Source organism: Callithrix jacchus, chromosome 17, assembly GCF_049354715.1.
Source record: "Callithrix jacchus isolate 240 chromosome 17, calJac240_pri, whole genome shotgun sequence".
NCBI lineage: Eukaryota > Metazoa > Chordata > Mammalia > Primates > Cebidae > Callithrix > Callithrix jacchus.
Window position 1 is genome coordinate 19,819,330 of NC_133518.1, and position 23,892 is coordinate 19,843,221.

General features: G+C 33.3%; 1 long non-coding RNA gene across 1 annotated transcript in view; it reads right to left on the reverse strand.

Moving 5' to 3' along the window:
• Positions 1-2,344: 2,344 nt before the first annotated feature.
• The window catches only part of LOC144579878 (uncharacterized), a 318,899-nt gene continuing 297,351 nt past the window's right edge, over positions 2,345-23,892 (reverse strand). The window contains exon 6 of the long non-coding RNA XR_013528449.1: positions 2,345-2,463. This is a non-coding gene — a long non-coding RNA (uncharacterized LOC144579878). The remainder of the gene's footprint in view (positions 2,464-23,892) is intronic.

Consider the following 23,892-nt stretch of genomic DNA (forward strand, 5'->3'; position numbering starts at 1 on the left):
TAGAGAGCCTTTTGAGGTTACCTCAGACAAGTTCAGGTCCACTTATTCTAGGCTTATAACTCCTTATGATTTTCCTTCATAGTGATTATATCTTTAAGTTATTCATCTGATGTTCATTTTATCACAGCCAATTTTCCGCTCCTCAGTGAGAGAAAGCAAGCTCCAGGAAGGCAGGGCCCCTGTCAGGCTCACATGCTTATCCCATATGCCTAGCATACAGTTCCTGGCAGATCATCAGCATTGAGTAAGTGTCTGTTGGATAACTATATGAATGTATTTCAGAATCCAAGCTATGGTATCTAAATGCCTTAATATGCTATTGTTTTGCTACAACTGCACTCGATCACATTGTATTTTAAATGTCTAACTGAAGAATAGCTAAGTGAAGTCAAAGGCTGTGACTGTTTTATAAACCTAATAGGAACTCTGTAGGAGTTCAACAGTGGCTTTCTACATGATGTCTATTTCTGGTAACTCATATTTACTTTTGTGTTTTTTCAAAGCTCTTCTCTTATTCTTAGAATATGTATGAAATATAGTAAAATTGATTTTGGGGGGTTACAAGTGAAGGTCTGATATTCAGAGAGGTTTGTTGACCTTGCCAGATAAATTAACAAGGTGCAGGGACAGAGGTAGGAAGACAGCTCAGATCTCCAGTATTAGTTCACATTTCTGATTTATGCAGTGCTCAGAAAAGGGAAGACCACTTGTCAGAGCCCTACCACTGTTCTTGGCCAGGACTGGGGCAAGTCCAGAATGTAGGGTCTTACATCAGAGAAATGAAAGAGGAAGCAGTTCAGAGAAGGAGGCCACAGGGGCTCCCCATATGGAAGTGCAAATGTAAACATGAAGCACAGATTTAGGTTAAGATCAAAACCTAGAAATGGAATAGCAAGTTCAATGGTCAGGAGAATTGGTCAACCATGGTGTCAAATTGGCAGGTCAGTCAAGAAGAGACAGAAGAGAGGAAATAACAGGTCTATATACAGCCAACATGGAAAAGACAGGTATAGGCAGGTTTTGGAACATTTTTAAGTTTAAAATTTTGATTTTATTTATTTCTGATGAGTCATATCTATCAAATTATCCTTGTTCTAGACATTTCTCACACCCATGCTCCAAGCCATGTGATAGAGCCCATTTTCTATAGTATGTTAGATAGTCATTGAAAAAGAAGTTCAATCCCACAGATATTCCCTAACTTCTACACAATTTACCAGCTCCTTTTTTTCAGGTGTGAACTGGATATAGAATTATAGTTTGGGCTTATTATCTAGTGATCTTAGAAAAAGAAATGGCATGAGTTATAATTATAAACATGTTTTAAATATTGTAGTGAATCATGTAGATTAATTATTAGAGAATCAGAACCTTAGTCGTTTTTGTGAAGTTAACGTTCCTCTAGAAATGTTAAGTGTATGGTGTATGTTACAGTTTAATGGATCACTCATGTATTAATCCTCAGCTTCAATACTTATCCACATTCTGTCATTCTTGCTTTGTTTTATAGTTTCATTAGTACTGTCTTTCAGACTTTGGGATGTTTGCTGTGACCAATGCCAAATGTGCAGTGGTGAGGCTGTGTCAAAGTGGGACTTCTTTCTATATTGTTCAGAATACTCCAGAAAGCTTTACTGAAATGAGTGCATTGACTCGTAGAGATGAAGGCAGAATTAAGGGATTTTCTTCAAGAGAAAATGCCTCTGACATATCGAATCTTGCCCTTTTAAAATGTGTGATGCCAGGCATAGAAACCCAAGGGTGTTTTTTTGGTGAAGCAATATCCTTTCTAAGAATTACCAGTTCTATACATTTAAAATAATAAAAGAGTATGAAGCATACCTGTTCCTAAAAATTACATGTGTTCCTGCAAAGCTAAATAGAAAATACAAAGCACATACAAAATGCTTTTATCGTAGAGGAAAATATTCTCTCTCTCTCTCCCTAGGACAAATCTGCATTGAGTCCTCTAGGACACCACCAAGTCTTACAATAATTTTCATGTCTTTTAATGTTTAATGTCACATTTTCTTTTTCTTTTGTACCTCTGCCAGTGAACCCAGGGTTCAGTACATAGCATGTGATTTACAAGTGTCAGTTGAAATAATATAATTTTTTTCCTTGAACTACATTTTTTTCTTTTTCAATTGATTATCCCAAAGTTGCCAGCCTCCTCACTAACCTATTCTGTTTTTAGAGTAATAATCACTACCATAACGTGCAGTTACATTCCCTGCCACATATAACATGATACTGCTGCTGCTGATGCTGCTGATGATAATGGTATCATCCCCTTGCCCCTTGATCTGGTTTTAAATGAAATACAGTCAATGAGAAAGTATCCCTGGCATTGTCTTTGAATAATTCCTTTCCTTGCATATAAAGACTCTCTCATATTGTTTTGCATAACTTTACCTTTCAGAAGTCCTGTTGAGATCTGTCATTGTCGAACATGTTGAAGCCCTGTGGGGAAGAGAGATGTGTCAATAGTTTCTACTAAAAATGACATTTTATCTTAAAAGTCTCCATTGTGATTGTGATTCTGACAAAAAAAGGAGGATCTTTCTATTCTTGTCTTTTTTTTTCTTTTAATGAGGTGAAGGTGGACTAACTTATGGACACTAGAAGATGGGAATTAAGATCTTTTTTTTTTTTTAATCAATCTGTTGTCAGAGAAGAGATGGATATTTGGTGAATTAGAAATTAAAGGTTGCATTTATTATTTTTCTGATGCAACTATTGGCATGCTTAGTGTGGAACTCATACTATCTTCCACTTTCAAGAACAAAGAATCACTTGTTCAAATTATATTATTGGTATAAAATTTTAAAACACCTGCAGCCAACAAATATATGAAAAAGAGCTCACCATCACTGGTCATCAGAGAAATGCAAACCAAAACCACATTGAGATACCATCTCATGCCAGTTAGAATGGCCATCATTAAAAAATCAGGAGACAACAGATACTGGAGAAGATGTGGAGAAATAGGAATGCTTTTACACTGTTGGTGGGAGTGTAAATTAGTTCAACCATTGTGGAAGACAGTGTGGCGATTCCTCAAGGATCTAGAAATAGAAATACCATTTGACCCAGCAATCCTATTACTGGGTATATACCCAAAGGATTATAAAACATTCAGTTATAAAGGCATATATGCACACATATGTTTATTGTGGCACTATTTACAATAGTAAAGACTTTGAATCAACCCAAATGCCCCTCAATGATAGACTGGATAAAGAAAATGTGTCACATACACACGATGGAGTACTACGCAGCCATATATAAGGATGAGTTCATGTCATTTGCAGGGACATAGATAAAGCTGGAAACCATCATCCTCAGGAAACCGACACAAGAACAGAAAACCAAATACCCACATGTTCTTACTCTTAACTGGGTGTTGAACAATGAGAACACATGGACACAGGAAGGGGAATATCACACACCAGGGCCTATCGGGGGGGTAAGGGGGGTTAGGGGAGGGATAGCAGGGAGTGGGGGGATTGGGGAGGCCTAACATTAGGAGCAATACCTAATGTAGATGACAGGGGGATGGATGCAGTAAACCACCATGGCAAGTGTTACCTATGTAATAAACCTTTACATCCTGCACATGTACCCCAGAACTTAAAGTATAATAATAATAAAAATTTAAACAGCATTGTGATATGCAGTAGTAGGTGGCAAAATGTATGATGGAGCGTTTTAAAAGAAGCTAGAAAGATAACTGATTATTTATAGATAACTGCAAGTGCTCATCCCCTAACTGCAAGTATTCACTGAACTTCATGAAGGCAATAATTACTTCTTCTTGTAATTATCGTGACCAAATGTATTTGCAAAGTTGTTATTACCTAGATCTCCAGGAAGCAGAAGTTAGAAGCTTCTATAAATTAGGTCTTCTGAGAGTTTAAATATATTTATAAATGATTGTATATAGGAAACATTGAAACTCTTTCTGAAAGCTGGGAGTTTTAGTGTACTTTATTTTAGAGTATTCTTGAAAAATAAAGAAAGAAATATTTTTCCCCTCAATTTTTCTTCTGTCCTTTCTGTAGATGTCACTGTAGCATAGGGAAAAGAAAGAAGACTTCTTTCCTTTTGAAAATATATGACTTTTACATGCAAATAAAAGAAAGTAGCGATTTGATTTATTATGCCAGGGTTGTCATATCAACAATACAGTTTCCAAGCAACTGGCAGAATAAATTATTTTACAGATTTATTTGCTTAGCCTCATAAAATGGACCAAATGGAAGACACTTTTTTTCACCCGTGATTATGTGGTAATTAAAAAAAGTCATTACACAGAAATTATACATTAAATTCACATAACTAAGAAGAGTTCAAATGAATCATGTGAATGGAATCCATGCCAAAAGACTTAATGAAGATTTGCTGTTTACAAGAAAGCACTGTTGTTTCATGTTTATATATTTTCAATAATTGATTTCCAGGGTCTGTACCAATGATTTGAGTAAAATGGTTCCAATTTCATTCTTCCAAGAGGCTAACATATGCGGTTTTCACCATTACGCCCTTTAAACACTCTTCAGAACGACCTCCTTATAGAACGCTGGTGCTCATTCTGTGAGATGTAATGCTTAGAATCCTCTACTTATGCAAATGGTCTGTACCACTTCTTAAAAAGACTTCCAAAAAGTTACTGAACTTGTAAGAAAATGAAGCATTGATTTTTTTTCAGCAATTGCCCTGGGGATGTTAGAGGCTTGTTAGACATTCATAGTCCATATTCCCAAAACATCTTTTATATAGTTTAAACATTTTCATTGCTATTTTTGAGGTGCTGCTTATGTCCCTACTCGGGAAAAGCCTGACCTACATGTAGCAGAGCTAGTCTTTTGTACTTTCCTTTTATTAGAACTTTCTCCAAGGGTTTTTATTTGCTCAGATTGCTGATATGAAACAAACAAACACCTATACCAAACTTCTTAGACAAAGGAAGCAAAAATCTGCATGCAGTCCTGGGACAAGGTATTTCGTATCCATCTACCACAAACACATTTGTTGACAGAGAAAATTAATACCGCCTATAGAAAGCACCCATTTTCTTTGCTTTGGCAAGGATGCTTTTTCCTTTCACTTTATTTGGTTGCTTCTGGAAATAATATTTCTCAGAGGCCTATAGGCTGCACATAGCTAAAGAATTAAGAAAAACCAGGTATGTTAAAGAATTACCAAACAAATCACAGTACTCAAATAAATTTTTCTATTGGAAATGTTTCACAAAAAGATAGCTATAATTTTCCAAGCTACATGTAGTGGGACATTTTCTCTGATAAATCAGATGATGCACCTACTCTATTATTATCAACATCTTTTGTAACCCTATAGATATTTCAGAGAGTCAGCAAGTGGAAGGAAAATATTTCTTCCTTCAAAGGACATTGTTCTTATATTATTATGCTTGAAACACAATTGCCAAGTACTGCTGTTTTTGCTACTTAGTCCAGCTTAGACTGCAGATATTTCTTCCTTTTTACTAGTTTGTTTATTTTCTCAAATCACTATTGCCTCAGAAGAAAGGAAAATCAATTTTGAGATTCCCGCCGGTGCTGGGTACTCCCAGGCATCACAATCAACATTCTTCCTATACTGTGCCTGTTTTCTGGTTACTTGTCGATGGTCTACTTCCTTGCTTCTGTATCTTATTCTCAATATTGTACTCTTAGGCAAATTTCCCATTGTCTTTCTGGAGAAGTCAATCTATTTGTACCTTCTCTTGTCATAAAAAACAAATGGACAAAATTTTAAAGAACCTTACTTTGGCTAGTCTTGTCTTTTTTACCTCTTTACTATTTTACATAAAATGTTTGTAAAACTGTCTTTGATTTTTTAATGGAATTCATAAGTGATCACATGTGTTTTCCTGTAAACAGACTGGAAAGTTTGTAATTACTTCAGAAACTTAGGTGGGAGATTTAAAAATGCAGAGGAAGAGTTTTCTTTTTTCTTTTCTTTTTTTCCAGTATAAATTTCCTTAAGTCTTGGTGAAGCCATCTTGACTAGTGTTTGTCAAACTTGAATGTACATTAAAATTACCCGTGGATCTTGTATCAAGGTCTGTTCTGAATCTGCAAGTCTTGGAAGGGTCTGGGCTGAAATCCCAGCACTCAGGGTGTGCCTACGGTACTAACCTGCACAATACTCTGAGTAGAAAGACCCTAGAATATCTCCACCATGCAGATGAAAAAGCTAAAGCCTAGCATGCCAAATAGGTGTACTTTTGCCAGTTGCTATTTAATCAGTATAGAAGTTAAGTGTCCCCAAACAAGAATGGACATGTATTTTTCTATGAAGTTTACATAAAGAGATAGATGATGCCAATTTTCCTATGCTTGAAACCAGTTCCAGTTTCTCTTCTTTGTATAAGTGAATTAAAATTCTTTTCCCATCAGGAAAATTCCCGTGTATATTTATCAATTAAGTTAACATAGAGGAAAATTAAAATATAATATTTCAAAAGCTTAAATCTATAATTTTTCTTTATTCTGAGAAATAGAGGTTTGGGTAAAATAAGCAAATTAATCTTAGAGTAATTATAAACTATTTGATAGCAAATGCAGGAATACTTAAACACTAGGAGATCTTCATTATGTTCCAATATAAGCTTTTTTAAATATGAGCTTCCCAATAGTAAAATAAGTGCAATAAAACAGATGGGATTAGACATTGATGGTACAGCAATTAATTTTCTTTCATGATTCATTCTTCTGGCAGGGAAATAGCAGTAATTTAAGGCATGAATGTTTTTCTTACTGACTTCAAGGAAACCTTGCCATTTTGAAAAAAAAGTTCTGAAATGAGAATCTATTGCTGATTCTTTCTGCCATTTCTATTTTTTTCTATTGTAGTTGCAGCCCTTGTTGCTCACTATATATTCCTTTCAGAATATTAAGGGTGGTAAATAAAAAGAATTTCCTCAGATGAAGTAGAAATGCACTCTGGCCATGCTGCATGGGATTTGTTAGAACTCTGCACCCAGGAACTTTGATAGTTGGCATTTGTCCATTCACCAGTAACTATCACATAATCTTAGTTCTGGAAATGAAGGTTAATAAGAAATGGACATTTCACAGGTAAATTATTTATTTGTTATATTAATAAAAAGTTATGCACCTGGATCTTGTTGTATCATGAGTAAAGATGGAAGGAAGAAAGGATTTTGATGAGTGGGAACAGAGACATACAGCCTTGAAGCAATGCTAAAACCAGGCTTTCCAGGCAGGAACATGAAAGGAAAACAAAGACAATTTTCAAAATAAGACCAAGGCAGCCTCAGACAGAAACGTGTTGAGCCACACATATTTAACAATTACAAATGAATGGCTTTCCAAAGGGGAAAGGAAGAAACTTAACTTGAGCTTCAGAGACCTCGGAGTGTGCTTCCAAACTGTATCAAAGCTTTGGTATATAGGTACATTTTGCTATGAAGAAAATCTCTACTTTTCAATAGATTTTTTTTTTATGGAATTTTAGGTTTTGGGGTACATGTGCAGAACGTGCAAGACAGTTGCATAGATACACACATGGCAGTGTGTTTTGCTTCCTTTCTCCCCTTCATCCACATTTGTCATTTTTCCCCAGGCTATCCCTCCCCAGCTCCCCCCCCGCTGGCCCTCCCCTTTTCCCCCCAATAGACCCCAGTGTTTAGTACTCCCATCCCTGTGTCCATGTGTTCTCATTTTTTCATCACCCACCTATGAGTGAGAATATGCGGTATTTCATTTTCTGTTCTTGTGTCAGTTTGCTGAGAATGATGTTCTCCAGATTCATCCATGTCCCTACAAATGACAGGAACTCATCATTTCTGATTGCTGCATAATATTCCATGGTGTATATGTGCCACATTTTCCCAATCCAGTCTATCATCGATGGGCATTTGGGTTGGTTCCAGGTCTTTGCTATTGTAAACAGTGTTGCAATGAACATTTGTGTGCATGTGTCCTTATAGTAGAACGATTTATAGTCCTTTGGATATACACTCAGTAATGGGATTGCAGGGTCAAATGGAATTTCTATTTCTAAGGCTTTGAGGAATCGCCACACTGTCTTCCACAATGGTTGAACTAATTTACACTCCCACCAACAGTGTAAAAGTAAAGTGTTCCTTTTTCTCCACATCATCTCCAGCATCTGTTGTCTCCAGATTTTTTAATGATTGACATTCTAACTGGCGTGAGATGGTATCTCAATGTGGTTTTGATTTTCATCTCTCTAATGACCAGTGATGATGAGCATTTTTTCATATGATTGTTGGCCTCATATATGTCTTCTTTTGTAAAGTGTCTGTTCATATCCTTTGCCCATTTTTGAATGGGCTTGTTTGTTTTTTTCCTGTAAATCTGTTTGAGTTTTTTGTAAATTCTGGATATCAGCTCTTTGTCAGATGGGTAAACTGCAAAAATTTTTTCCCATTCTGTTGGTTGCCGATTCACTCTAGTGACTTATGAGTACAATGAAACAAGGTCTGATGACTTACAATAAGATTCGGTAACTTATGGGGCTAATGAAAATATTCTCCTTGGTCCTGTATATATTTTAAGATTACTCTGCTGTGCAAAGAAATGCAGAAATCAACATGTCTGGCTCTTTACACAGACGGGGTTTACTTTATGCCTAATATTTGGGGTTGTCATATTTAACTTAAAATAAACCAGATGGGCTCTAAAGAAACTTTGTAGAAAAGTGCTTTCTATGGAAATAGTGCTAGTGTGAATTTTAGAAATACGTAGATGATTAAATTAATATAACTATAAATTTGCTGCAGTCAAAAAGAAGAGCTTTTATTTATATAATATTGATAAAGAAAAATTAAAATAGAAAGTAAAATAGAGTTTGGAGTAGATATAGACTTTTCTGCCTAATTATAATTAATTAGCTTAGTTTGTTTGAATAATAACAGCAAGGAAATATGACTTTTTATCATTTTTAATAGCTCTTCTTTCACTGAATCTGTTCTGATTTTTTGATATTTAATTTGGCCTAACTCAACCCAGTGCAATCCATTTATTAATTTATTAAAAAAAAATTTCTTCAAAGCTATCTACAAACTTAGCATTGTTTTAAACTCTAGTGGGTTGAGAGAGAGAGAAACAGTTCAGTAAGTAAAATTCATTGCTTCTCCCTGAAGCAGCTTACAGTTTATTTGTGAAGAAATAAGTAACAATATGTGGCACAAGTGTATAATTGTCATATTGGTTCTACAGAATGCAAATATGATAGGATTTCATGCAGTGTTGGGCCTTTGCAAAAAGTTTCCATGAATTAGTAGGCACGATGCTAGTGTTTGGAGAATGAATAGCATTTGATCACTGTAAAATGTGTCCTTTATTTCTCTGCTGTTTATTGATTATGTTCCCTTCATACATTACTACTTTCTCTGTTTCTGAATCTGCAAAAAAGGAACCAAGATCATTCCTTAGTAATGATTAGGGAGGTGACTGCATAATAGATCCTTAATGGAAATAGTACTGAGAAGGCAACCATATTCACCAGAAGGAACTAGAATTAACTTTTGTACTTTAATTTCCTCATGTACAAAGTGGACATGTGGTTTATAATTAAATATACAAACATGCCTACACACTTATGTATAGGTTAGCTTTGTAATAATATGAACATTACTAGTACATCAATTTAGCCATGCTCCATGGATTCATTTATCTTCTTGCTTACTCATAATTGACTAAGCCAGACATATCTGTGTTCACTGATCTTAGCTTTTAAATAGGAAAGACATGAGAAAAGGTGTTTCTACTGGGCAGAGGAAAAATAGAATATTATGTTACAGAATTGGGGGTGGGAATTGAGTTGGGAAATTGGTATAATTGCTTTTTAAAAAGAGAAAATTGTTTTGTACACTGGTTAAACTATGTCAATCTAAAATATATTTAATATTGTAAAGACAACCTATAGAACAGGAGAAAATGTTTGCAAACTATGCATTTAACAAAGGGCTAATATCCAGCATTTACAAGGAACTCAACCAAATTTCAACAAAAATAACAAAGTTTTACATGAAAAAGAAACTTTTCTGAAGAAGATATATGTGTGGCCAACAATCATATGAGAAAAAGCCCAACATCGCTGATCATTAGAGAAATGCAAATCAAATCCAAAATAAGATACCATCACACACCAGTCAGAATGAATGTCATTAAAAAGTAAAAAAAAAAAAAAAGATGCTGGCGAGGTTGTAGAGAGAAAGGAACACTTACATACTATTGGTGGGAGTGTAAACTAGTTCAACTTTGTGGATGACAATGTGGTGATTTTTCAAAGACCTAAAGACAGAAACACCATTTGACTCAGCAATTGCATTACTGGGTATACACCCAAAGGAATATATATATTATTCTATTATTAAGATACATGCATGCATTGTTCATTGCAGCACTATTCACAAGAGCAATGACATGAAATCAACCTGCATGCTTATCAGTGATAGACTAAAGAAATTGTAGTACATGGAACACTCTGTAGTTATTGCAAAGAATGGGATCATGTCCTTTGCAGGAACTTTGATAGAGCTAGAGGGCATTATCCTTAGCAAACTAACAAGAAATGGAAAACCAAATAGCACATGTTCTCACTTATAAATGGGGAGCTAAATGATAATAACACATTGATACATAGAAAGACACAAAACATACTGGGGGCTATCAGAGGTTGGAGGGTTGGAGGATGGAGAGGATCAGGAAAAATAACTAATGGATACTAGGCTTAATATCTGGGTCGTGAAATACGTACAACAAACCTCCATGATGCAAGTTTAACTATGTAACAAAGCTGCATATGGACCCCAGGACTTAAAAAAAATAAAGTAAAACAAATAAAATTTATTTACTCCTTTCAAAAGATTAAGTTAATTATTTTTAAGTTTGAGGATGATTTTGTAATCCAAGCTTTTTGTAGGCTCAGAATACAGTTGTCATGTGGCATGTTTGCTTACTAATCTGACAATGTGGTTATTTCATTGGAGTGGATCTCACAATGAATATGACAAATTATATCAGGCATAATAGAGCAGGTATCTTGAAAGCAATTTAGGAGGAGACTATTTCCCCTTTTTCACTGTATCAAAAGATTTTCTGTTGTGGAACTTGGTAGAAAACAGACAAGGCTCTGCTTTCAGGCAAATATTGAGATCTTTGTAGCATTTACATTTGCGCAGAAAAGTAAAAAGACACAATGTCTGCTGTATTACCCAACATTTGATAGACAAAAGTATATCTAAGGGATTAAGAAATAAGTGCCATTTGTGTTTTTAAAATATGACTATGCATTAGGTGCTGAATTTATACCATATTATTTTGGCTCAACCAAATTTATGAGAAGCAGTGATCCAAGTAACTTGATTTTTTTTCTATTTCTTGAAAGCAACAGAGAAATTAATGGTTATACATGATTACTTTATCTCAAGTCAACCCAAATGACACTAAATACTAGTCAGGTTAGAGTCATTAATCAGAAATATGAGCATATTCTTGGAAAAATCGAACTGGCTATCATTCCTAGTATCTTACAGCACATTAACACATTTAGTGTTTGTGTTAAATGCTTTTTTTTTCCAGTATGACAGAATAAAATACTGTAATTACTAATAGCTTCCAGGAAACACATGAAAAAGTATTGAATGCAATGGTATGGTATTAGTTTAAAAGATTATCTGCCTGTATTGGATCAATGTGGGTGATATCTCTCTGTACTCATAGATGCTAATGCATGGGACTTAAAACTACAAAGACAACAGTGAAAAGATGCCTTAAGGACATTTTTTGGTCAGATATAACAATAAATCATATACTTCTAGTGTGAATCTCTATTGAATGGTCAAAAAAGGCCATAGAAACAAGTCTAATTTTATCATTTGTGTAAGGCAGTTTTTTATTTTAGAGGTGAGGAGAATTGAATATCTTTATCTGAACATGTCTTCAGGACAAATACGGGTGTTCATTGCTCTAAAAATTCTCTCTAGATTAGGATATCACACCAAATTCTGTCATACAGCAGAGTGCCTCTGATTTGTCATTGAAGCCTTTTGGGATTCAGACTTTTTCTCTACATTAAAATGAGAAGGCTAAAATAACATGATCTCTAAGGTCCTGTGCTGTCCAAAATGCTGTAAAATCTATGAATATCAACTGGAATTGTTTGCTAAGGGTGTGTGTGTGTGTGTGTGTGTGTGTGTGTTGGCAGGATAGTGATTTTTAAAATGTTGCCAAGGACAAATTCTTAGTCAATATTTTAAAAATGCATATATTTCCCACAAAATTAAAATGCATATGTCTCTTTCATAATTTCACTGAAAGAAGCACAAAAATAAGCATTAAGAGAAATTATGAAGTCTTTTAAGAAACGAAAAAAGTTTTCTAAATAGAAAGCATTTTCCATGGACCTTCACATAATTATGATGTCTATTTTAAGTTATTCCTAAAATAGTTTGTATGGTTTTGACTTATTAAAAAGTTCAATTTTAAATTTTGGTGATATATAGTGTTGTGACTGTTTAAACTAAAAGTATTCCTAACAATTCATCTGCATCTTTAATAGTTCTAACAGAAATTGATGTCCAGATTTTTCCAATAGGCAACTGAATATCAGAAAAGTTAAAGGGTTGTCCATGGTTACTTAATAAACTGAGTTGAGGAAAATACAGAATTTTGGCTGCCTGATGTGATATTCTTTCTGTTACTCAGACTGTCTCTCAGAATGAGTAATTTATTCCCATTGACAGGCAAGAGTAGATGATATGAAAGTCAAGAAAAGAAAATGAAAAGTCCAATAACATTCTCAATTCAAATATATAAGGTACATATATTGAATAGGAGCACAATATTTTGATTGAGTAGTAGCTCTGATTGAGGAAGGAAGCTACTCATAGCTGGTTGAAGAAGAGCGCAACTACAAATAGGTACATTATTTTTGACAAATGATTATGTAGTCTCAGAACATATGGTCATATAAAGAAGCCTAGATAAATCAATGGTAGAGAATATAGATGCAGATTTACATAGATATAACTAAGAAAGTCTTTTTTAAATTGAGGCATAATTGACATACATTTACTGTTTATGTTTAACTTACACAATTTAATGTTCTGACACATGTACACATCCATAAAACCATCACCACAATAGAGAATAAACATATTGATCACCACTAAAGGTTTCATTACGCTCCTTATAATCCCTTTTTTCTCCTCCCTCCCCAACTAGGCAATTGCTTGTCTGTTTTCTATTATTATAAATGTTTGCACATTCTAGAACATCACATAAATGGCATTCTAGAGTATACATTCTTCCTGTTTGTATTTTTTTCCACTTAGCAACTCTATCTTGTAGAATGTATTAGTAGTCATTACTTTTTGTCACTGAGTTATGTTACATGATGTGAATATATTTGTTTATCCTTTTACCTGTTACGGACTTTTTTTTTTTAAAGTTTGAGTTTTTACAAGTGAAGCTGCTATTAACGTTTGTGTATAAGTTTTTGTATAGCTTGCAGAGACATATAATATTATTTCTCTTGGGTAAATAAAAGCCAAGAAAAAGAATGGCTGGCTCATAAAGTAGGTACAGGTTTAACTTTCTGAGAAAGAGCCAAACTGTTTTCCAAAACAGGTGTGGTGAGTAGCATTCTCATGAGCAGTGTAGGAGAATTTCATTTTCTCCATATATTTGCCAGTGTTTCTAATGTTAATAAATTTGTAGTGACATTTCATTATAATTTGAATTTGCAGTTTCCAAACTATTAATGATCTTGAGAATTTTTTCAAATGCTTATTTGCCAATAATATGTCTTCTTTACTGAGGTGTTCATTTAATTCTTTTAAAAGGTATTTTCTTGAGTTTTTAAAGTTATTAACATACCTTTAAAAAGTTGTTTTGAAATTATTGTTTCTCTCTCTATGGATTGTAATTTCCATCTTTTAAAAGTATCTTTTGAAGAACAGAAGGTTTTAATTTTGGTGAAAAAAATGTATCAATTATTCTTCTGTATTTTATGCTTGTGATATTTAATCCAAGTTCACCATGATTTTCCTTCCCTTTTTTTTTTTTTTTTTAGAATTTTATGGTTTTATTTTCATGTTTAGAGATTTGGTCAATATATTAATTTTTATATGGTGTAATGTATGGATTAAATTTAATTTCTGGCATGTGTATATCTAATTCATGATTTATTGAAAAAACCCATGATTTCTCCACTACATTTTTATTTTTTAGACTTTATTTTTTTCAGAAATCAATTGTTCTGATTGTGTGGGTCTATTTTTAGACATTCTATTTTGTTTCCTTGATGTATTAGATGTAAAACATCTATACTGATACCAATACAACAGTGTTTTTTTTAATGTCCTCCAATTTCATCTGTGTTTTTGGAAATGATAAAATTTCTTCAAGGCCGAGTAGTGTTCTGTTGTGTATACATATCACATTTTCTTTATTCATTCGTCTTTTGATGGATACTTAGGTGGATTCCACATCTTGGCTATTGTGAACAGTACTGCAGTCAACGTAGGAGTGCTGACATCTCTTTGACATTACTGATTTCAAATCTTTTGGCTAAATACTCAGCAGGAAGATTCCTAAATTACGTGTCTTATTTTTATGAGCACTTTTTAGATATTCTTTTTATCACTGGTTTTGAACAATTTGAGTCTGATATGCCTTGGAGTTTTCTTCATATTTCTTGCACTAGGGGATCATTGAGCTTCTTGCATCTATGAGTTTATAGGTCTCGTCAAAGTTGGAAAAATGTCAGTCTTTATTTCTTTTCATATTTTGTTTCTCTATTCTTGCTCTTTTTGGCTACTCCAATTACACACATTTTATGAATCTTGAAGTTGTCTCCCACAGGCCATTGACGTTCTTTATTTTTGCCATTCATTTTGGATAGTTTCTATTGCAATGTCTTCAAGTTCCTTAATACTTTCTTATCCCATGTCTAATATATCTTAATCCCATCCAGCTCAGGATATTTTCCATCTTAGATACTGTCATTCTCATCTATTTCAGTACAATTTGAGTCTTTTCTATATACTTTATATCTCCACTGAACTGTTAAAACATATTTTATAGTAATAACTGTTTTAATTAGTGCCCTTGTGTGCTAATTCTCACATGTGGATAAGTTCTGAATGATTTAAGTTGATTAAATTCAGTTCTCCCCATTATGGGTTGCATTAATACTTCTTGGCATGCTGAAAACTTTAATTGGATGCCAAACTTTTTGAATTTTACCTTGTTCATTCCTGGGTATTGTATTATTATATTCCTAATTTTTTGAGATTTGTTCTTGAATTATGTTGTTACTTAGAAACAGTTTGATTATTTTGAATCTTACTTTTAACACTCATTAGGCAGAACCAAAATTGCATTAACTTGAGGGATAACTATTCCCACTACTGAAGCAAGACTCTTGAACATCACTGCAATATCCCATGAAAAATGAGAGTTTCAAATCTGACTGGTAGAAACAACAGCCACTATTCCCAGGAGTTCCTTGAGCATCTTGTTAACCCCAATCTTCTTTCTTTTTCTTCTTCTTCTTCTATTTTTTTTTTTTTGAGACAGAGTCTCATTTTGTTGCCCAGGCTAGAGTGCAGTGGCAGACTCTCAGCTCACCACAACTTTGGATTGCAGTGGCAGAATCTCCACTCACTACAAGCTCTGCCTCCTGGGTTCAAGTGATTCTCCTGCTGTGGCCTCCTCAGGAGCTGAGATTACAGGTGCATGTCACCACACCTGGCTAATTTTTTTGTAATGTTAGTAGAGTAAGGTTTTGCCATGTTGGCCAGGCTTGTCTCCAAATTCTGACCTCAAGTGACCTTCCTGTTTTGGCCTCCCAAAGTTCTGGGATTACAGGCATGAGCCACCATGCCTAGCCAAACTCCAATCTTTATAGGTGATTCTGTTTCTGGTCTTAGTTTCTTTGCAAACATGCTCTATTCCATGCTCTGTTGAATACTCTAGTGTAATCCTTTGCAGATATCTGTGGTTCTGTTTTGCTGTTGATCTCTCCTCTCTGGTACTCTGGATACCAGTAATAGCCATTCTGGTTTCCCCACACTTTGAACTCAGGGCATCTGCTGCATTCTCCCTTTTTGGAAGTTCTGTTTAGTCAGTAAGTTGTAGCAATTGCAGGTCTCACCTTATTTGCTCTTTCAAGGATTATGGTACTTCATTGCCTAATGTGTGGTGCCTTGAAAATTGTTGTTTCACTTATTTCGTCTGTTTTTATTCATTTCATTTGAAAGGGTAAATATTGTCCCTGATGCCATATTTTGACCAGAGACAGATAAATCAAAGGCTCTATTTTTTTAAAAATAAATTTTACTGTTGAAATACAAAATGCAATCAGAAAAAAATAAAATGTTAAGTGTATAGTTCAATGAGTTATAATATAATAACATACATGTACCACTAATCAAGTCAAAATAAAAAACATTACTGTTACCTAACAACTTTCCTTTTCTCTCCTCCCCCCTATGCAAAACAAAGCAAAATGAGGCAAATCTAAAAGTACTCTCAATTATAATACTACAAATTCATATAAGTTTATATAAATAAAATCTTCAGGTATGCATTTTATGTCTAGATTATTCATTCAGCATTATGGCTATAATATTTATCCATGTAGTTGCATATAGTAGTTTATGTATTTTCACTGTTGTATTTTACTGTATGAATATGGCATAATTTATTTTTCAGTTGAAGAACACTTGGATTGTTACACACATGAACACAGACACAGACACACACACACACACACACACACACACACACACACAAAATTTCGGATATTTAGTTTGGAATGGAATTTTTGGTCCCTGGGTTTGTGTGTTAAATTTTAGTCAATATTACGAAACAATTTCATATAGTGGTTCTAAGAATGCACTTTTCTCTTCCTCCTCTCACAAGCAGTATATGACAGGGATAGCAACCTCAACCTTTGAGTATCACGTCTGCTTTAAAATTTAGCCAATTTGATGTACATGTAGTCTGGTGTATACGTAGTTGTGATTTTAATTTGCATATTCACGATGGGTGATGATGTCAGTCAGATTTTCAAATGCTGATTGTCATTTGAGTATCTTCTTTTGTAAAATGGCTGTTCAAGTCTCTTGTCCATTTTATTTTATTATCTGTCTTTTCTAATTGACTTATAGAAGTTCTTTTTCAATATATGTGCTTAGATACAAGCCCTTTGTTGATTTGCAATGTGTTGCAAATATTTTCTTCCACTCAGTGGCTTGCATTTTCTTTGACGGTGTTTTTGCATGAAAAGTTATGATTTAATATAATGTAATTTCAATTTTTTCCATTATGATGACCATAAAGAAAGAGAATCATGCCTGCTCTCAGTTCATTTCATGAAAATATTTTTACATGCTACCTTAAGGAAGATTTAATGTTTCAGCTATTACATTTAGAATGACAATCCACCTGGAATCAATTTTTATGTCTGTTCAAAAGCAGGAGTCAAATTTATTGTTTATTATATGTGTATATACATTTGGCCCAATGCCATCTTTTGAAAAAGCCATTCTTTGTTATTGCCTAGTCAATCAAGTGTTGCCTTTATCATTGACTGAGTATCAAGTGTGAGTCTGTTTCTGGATCCTATTTTTTTTGTTCAATTGTCTATTTATCTATCTTTGCAACAATATCTTATAATTACTTTAGCTTTATAATTAATCTTGATATCTAGTAAAGTCCCCTGTTTCTTCTTAATGTTAATGGCTTACAGTCAAGTCATTATTTTCTAGAAAAGCAACTCATAGATCATACAGCACTTGTTAAAGAGAAATCATACATTTATGCACATATTAAAAATTATTTAATTGCTTCTTCTTAAAACAATTTTCTAAACTTTAGAAGGTTAATCTTTATTTCCTTTCTCATCAAGAATGTATCAATAAGATAGTTGAGAATTAAAGATTGAAGAATCATCTATTTTTGTCTCATGTTGCTCATGGCATGTAAGTAATTAATCTTCTCAACCATTTTTAGCTTTAGCAATAGCTATTAGCATAATTTCTTATTAGAATATTCATAAGAAATATGCTATTTATTCAAGTACTTTTTTGTGGGTTTAAAAATCCATTATTTTACAACTAAATCGGCTCTAAATTTTTAATCTTTGCAATAAAGTATGTATTAGAAAGATAATTAAATCTTTTAGATGAATTTGCCAATTACTGTAAGAATAATAATAATAGTAGACTCTACACCCTCATACAATTAAGGTCACACATCAATTTATATGTTAACATTATTAGATAGAAGTGGCTTAGACACAATTCAGTGGCTGTTCTCAGTCATTGATGTTATCCAGTGAGTTCATAGAAAATACTAGGTATAAAAAAAGGATATCTGTCAGATATTTAAAAACAAATAGAGGTGATGCCAAATCATCTTATGCCCTTAAAACTCTGCCTGAAAAAAATCTCTGCCCACTGCCTTGTGGTTGAGTTAAGTTATAGAGACAGAAAATATGGAATGCAGGTGCATCAGACAAGTTATGAAACAGTTGCTGAAAGATGACAAAACCTGGAATGAATACTTAGTAGTAAATAAAGAATATTAACCACAAATGAAAAGGAGGTATTTAAGCATGTCCCTTTACAAACACAAAATTGGGCTTCCTTTTTCCAGCACCTTACTACCCTGTGGTGACTTTCTTCTTTCAAAATGTCTTTTTGCTTGTTACTTTAATCTAAATCTACCTGCATGTGTTTGGCCTGACGCCTCACAGTGTGACCTACCTGTATCTGTGAATGGTCCTGGCTTCATCACCTACCTAGAAATGGCTCTGCCAGTGTCCCAAATATTACACAAATTGTTACTAATCATTTTTCCAAATTGTTCAGCCAAATAATTTAAATATTATCAATCATTTATTGAATATTATCAATCAATTAATGAAAATAAACTAAGTAAGAATTTAACTATATACAGGAAGATTGATAAATATTTTATTTACATGGTATGGAGGTAAAGAAGACCATTAACTACAGTCATTAATGATCTTCTTAGAAAATATGGCTATTTTGGGCATGGTGGCTAATGCCTGTTATTACAGCACTTTGGGAGGCTGAGGTGGGTGGATCATGAGGTCAGGAGTTTGAGGCCAACATGGTGAAACATGTCTCTACCTAAAATATAAAAAATTAGCCAAACATGGTGGCAGGTGCTTGTAATCCCAGCTACTTGGGTGGCTGAGGCAGGAGAATTGCTTGAACCCAGGAGGCAGAGGTCACAGTGAACTGAGTTTGGGCCATTGCACTCCAGCCCAGGGGGTGATGAGAGTCTGTCCCAAAAAACAAAACAAAACAAACAACAACAACAAAAAAAACAAGGCTATTTTAAACTTATATTGAATATATGAATGTTTTAAATAAGACTACATAATAAAAACCATTTTTCCTCAAGGAAATATATGCCTTATTTTGTAAAACATTCCCTCAATAAATATGTAACATGTTTAAAGTGAAATATTTTATTTACATGGTATGGAGGTAAAGATAACTAATCACAAAGTAAACGGAATTACTTTGTTAACCATGTAATCTTAAAATAGCTAAGCAGATGTTCTTTTTTTTCATTTCTTTGAGTAAACAAGTATCATATTTATGATTTTTAAAGGTGCTGGTAATCTTATTTGCCTTGTTAAATCACATCCATTATTTTAGGGCTATTTTAAGTTTGGAAAATCACTCATGAGTCCACCAAATGCTATTACGAAGTAGCTTATATTAGTGATTTGACATTTTCTATATTGTAAAGTAGTGTGACTTTAATTAGTAATTGATCACAACATGTGATCACAGGCACAAAATTGCCGAGAATATAAAGTGGGAAAAAAGGGAACATGTAGGCATAGAAAAGGGAAAATGGAGTATCATTCATTCACACTATAACTTATTATTTATATAAAAATAATATTTTAATATAAAAATACAGACTAAAAATGATTTCGAATCACAGTTCTTTAATCCAACCATTACACATCTCACATAATTATGAAATTTTTTATGTTTTCTTATTTGTCATAGATTGGTAAACAATTCTTTCTATGTCAGCACTGGTTTGTAAACCAGCACCTTTGGAATCAATGCCATAAGAAAAATTTTTTCATTTGGTGGCAGAATAGGTACAGAACTTCACTTTTGCTAAAACGAGACTGTGAGCTAAACCAATCGTGTTCACAATGCAAGCATTGTGTATTCTCAACCTAATGAAATATGATGTATTTACTCAATGTCAGTTCCATAACAGGTGGTAAAAATAAAGAGCGAAGTATGAATTCTGCTCATAAGGAATGCTACAGTTTAGCTGAGGATCATAGCTAATCTTGTCAATGTCCCACCAACATGGTCTTGTCACTGCCACTTCTGTGTGTGCAACTCCAACTTCCACTTAAAGTCACTGAAGCCTGTTCTGCAAGCAGGGTCTAAAGAAAAAAGCCAAGTTTTATCTCCAACCTAAACTCCCTCACTAGGGCCATCAACCCAAAGAATGAAGAAAGTTAGTATAGAAATACCCCAACTCATTTTCCCCCGAGGTGGAGAAACTCTGAGGTGGGTATTTCACACTCTTTCCTAGGCCACTCAAGGCATCCTCTCTAGTTTTCCACAGTAATAACTTGCTTGATGACACGTGCTTTATTTTCTTACTTTCCTTCTCTGTCTCAGTTCCCTACCACTACTGCTGCTGTTTGGAATCTCCTTTCTAAGAAATGACTTGTACTTGAGTCACTGTCTCAGAATTTGATTCTGGGACGAATGAGTTATAAATTAAGAGTTATTATAAATTATCAACAAATAAGAAAGTTATTATAAATTATGTTCTAAATCTGAAAACAAAAGCAAACAACTAAAACAAAACATTTCATGTAAACACTGCTTAGACTGATTCAAACTAAAATGAAAAAAAATGTTGACAATAGGAGAAACCTGGGTTTGTGCTTCGGCATGGTACTTAACAGCTGTGTGACTTTGAGCAAGTCTATTTTTCCCCGGTAATCAATCATTTATTCTGCAATTGTACATAGTAAGGATAATAAAAACTTTCTTAAAATTGTTAGGCATGAATAATATAATTCATTGAAAGTATTTTTATAAACGCTAAGTAATTTGCTAATGTAAGCTATTAATATTATTAAAATCATGTTAGACTTCTATCATGGATATTCATTTACTCAAAATATACTATGAAATAAAGTATGTTAAAGAAATACCAGTTTAAAAGTGGCTAAATAAGAGTCATACTCCCCACTTTCCCACTCATATTTCCTCTTCCAACTTTTCAGAGGCAACTATTTTTAAGAATTTCTGAACTGAGTGCTTCTAGTGATTTTCATTAACTTGATAATATACATAGACTTTGATGGATCAACTTTGATCAAACCTATTGACTCTTCAGCATGAAATATGATAAATTTGGTATCTTTCTATTACATACCATACTCCTCCTGAGTACATGATTCTTAATGTATGTGTTTTCAGTTTTAGTTTTTTTGAGTTTGTTTACCCAAACTTTTCTAAATCTTTATTTCTTGATTTTTCTAATTTAGATAGTCCTTATTAACTCCTACTTTGAAACATAAAGAAATGAACACATCTATCCTCCTTTTTACCGCTTCTGCTTCCTATTCTAATTTTTGTTATTATTTTTTAGTTGGTCAAAGCTGTAGATATTACATTCTGTTCTATAATTTGAATGAATTATTCTGTCTTTCATGTGTAAAGAAATTCTGAAAATACAAAACTCCAACATATCACTTGTAATGTAATAATTATATAAATATTACTCACCCTAGTAGGACCCTAGATGAATTAAATATTCTTGGGTTATTATTTTTCTTTAAAATAATAGTCTAAGCATTGTTCCAACAGAATCTGCTGATCAGAAAAAGTATCAAAGAAATAAAACTTTATAAATATCTTTGGTGTCATATTGCCACTTATATTGTATCTCATGTCATGTCTATATTTAGGTTTCTTGTTCTTTATTCTAGAATATATATTTGAGCAATTTATTCTTATAGGAAATTTTATAATTACTTTGCATGTCTGAAAATGCCCCACATATGCCTGATAATTTTTTTGAAATAAGTTTTTAGTGACAAATTGATTTTATTTATCATTCTGAATGTTGTTGATGATATAGCCAATAATTTGTTCATTATTAAAACACCTTTCATATTTTAAACTATAACTTATGAAACTTTACCAAACTATTTCCTTGTGTAATTTATTTTAACCCCTCACTTACTACTATGTTTGGTACTGGGTAGGCTTAATAGGTCTGAACACTTGTGTCTTTTTGGCTCTAAAATTTTTCCTTAAATTACTTAATTATTATTCAATAAATATTTCCTATTATAGATTAAACCTTTTCACATTGCTGGAATTGAAGATTACAGATGAGCTAAAAGGATATTTAACAAAGCATCCCAACAGGAGATTGCCATCCAGTAAGGGATTTAAGAGATATTTATCAAATATTTAAAATTAGGAAGAAAGTAATTATTGGGTGGGACAAGGAGGTAAAAGAGAAAGAGAAAATACTTTTCTCTCTGTTTTCATTGTTTCTGTTATATAATTTTTTAAGAAAAATTATGCTTTCATGAATAGACTATTACCTCTAACATCTTTAAAATTATTAAACTAGAATTTATAAAAATTTCCTTCTACTTCCTAAATTAGCATTAACTGCTTCAGTGTCATGAATTTTGTTTGCTCATCTAGATCTTTTTCTAACATGATATTGAGTCTCTTCAAATATCCTATGATCTGTATTTTTTATTATATTTATGATTATGTTGAAATAGTTTGATTAGTATATATGAAATTTTCCTGTACAGTGTGATGATCTGTCCACCTACTGGTCCTTTCTACTGAATGTGAGGCTTACTATGGGTTTGGTAATAGTGAATGAAATATATTCATGAAGAGTTCACAGTTGAGGAGTGCATGATTGATAGCTGGCATTCTTTCTCAGTTATCAAATGGATTAGAATTCTTTGGTCTACTTTACTCCTAGACAGATCATTGGTTTCCCCTTTACCATTTTGAAACTACTAGCATTTCATATATAAAAGGAATTTTCTTATTTTACATGTCGGGGAACTGAATCTTAGAGAGATGAATAAATTACATAAGCTCAGGGAATAAATGATACCAAAATTGAGACTAAAAATAAAGAACTCCTGATTGTTAATCCTCATATTTTTTTTATAATCTCAGGGGTTCAACTCTATTTGGAAAATACATTATGTTCTTATTTATATATACGTTCCTAGGGTAGCTTGACAACAGAAGAATTGTTGCTCGGATGGCATTAGCTATTATTAAAAGTTATTTAATGAGTAAAACCTTCTGCTCAAGATAGAGAGATGTTAAGACGTATTTGATCAGGGATGTAAGGGGTTGAATATCAGATGAGTTGTTTATCAACTTGAGGAAGTCCCTAATGGAAATGTATAGACAGAAGGTAAGTGACCACTCAAAAATGAAATATTTGGTTAGGACAGTAACCTTTCGAAAGGGATTGTAGGCTGGAGTATGTAAAGGCTGAAAAATTTTAGAAGAGAGAATTCAGAAGCACAACATCCTATAGAAACTCTGAATAGATGGCAAAGGGGTTTTTACACTCTTTTGTTAAATTCAGTTTCAACTTAATATCAAGTCATCCTATTTTCAGACAGGCTTATATAATCTTTACCTTGAAGGACTTCAAAAAGAACAATTTAATAAACTTTCCACTGCTCATTCTGTCTTCTTACCTATAGGTGAGACTAATTTTCTATTTGGTGTGCTGAAGTTAAAAAGAGTTTGGGGAATAGGAAAACTTC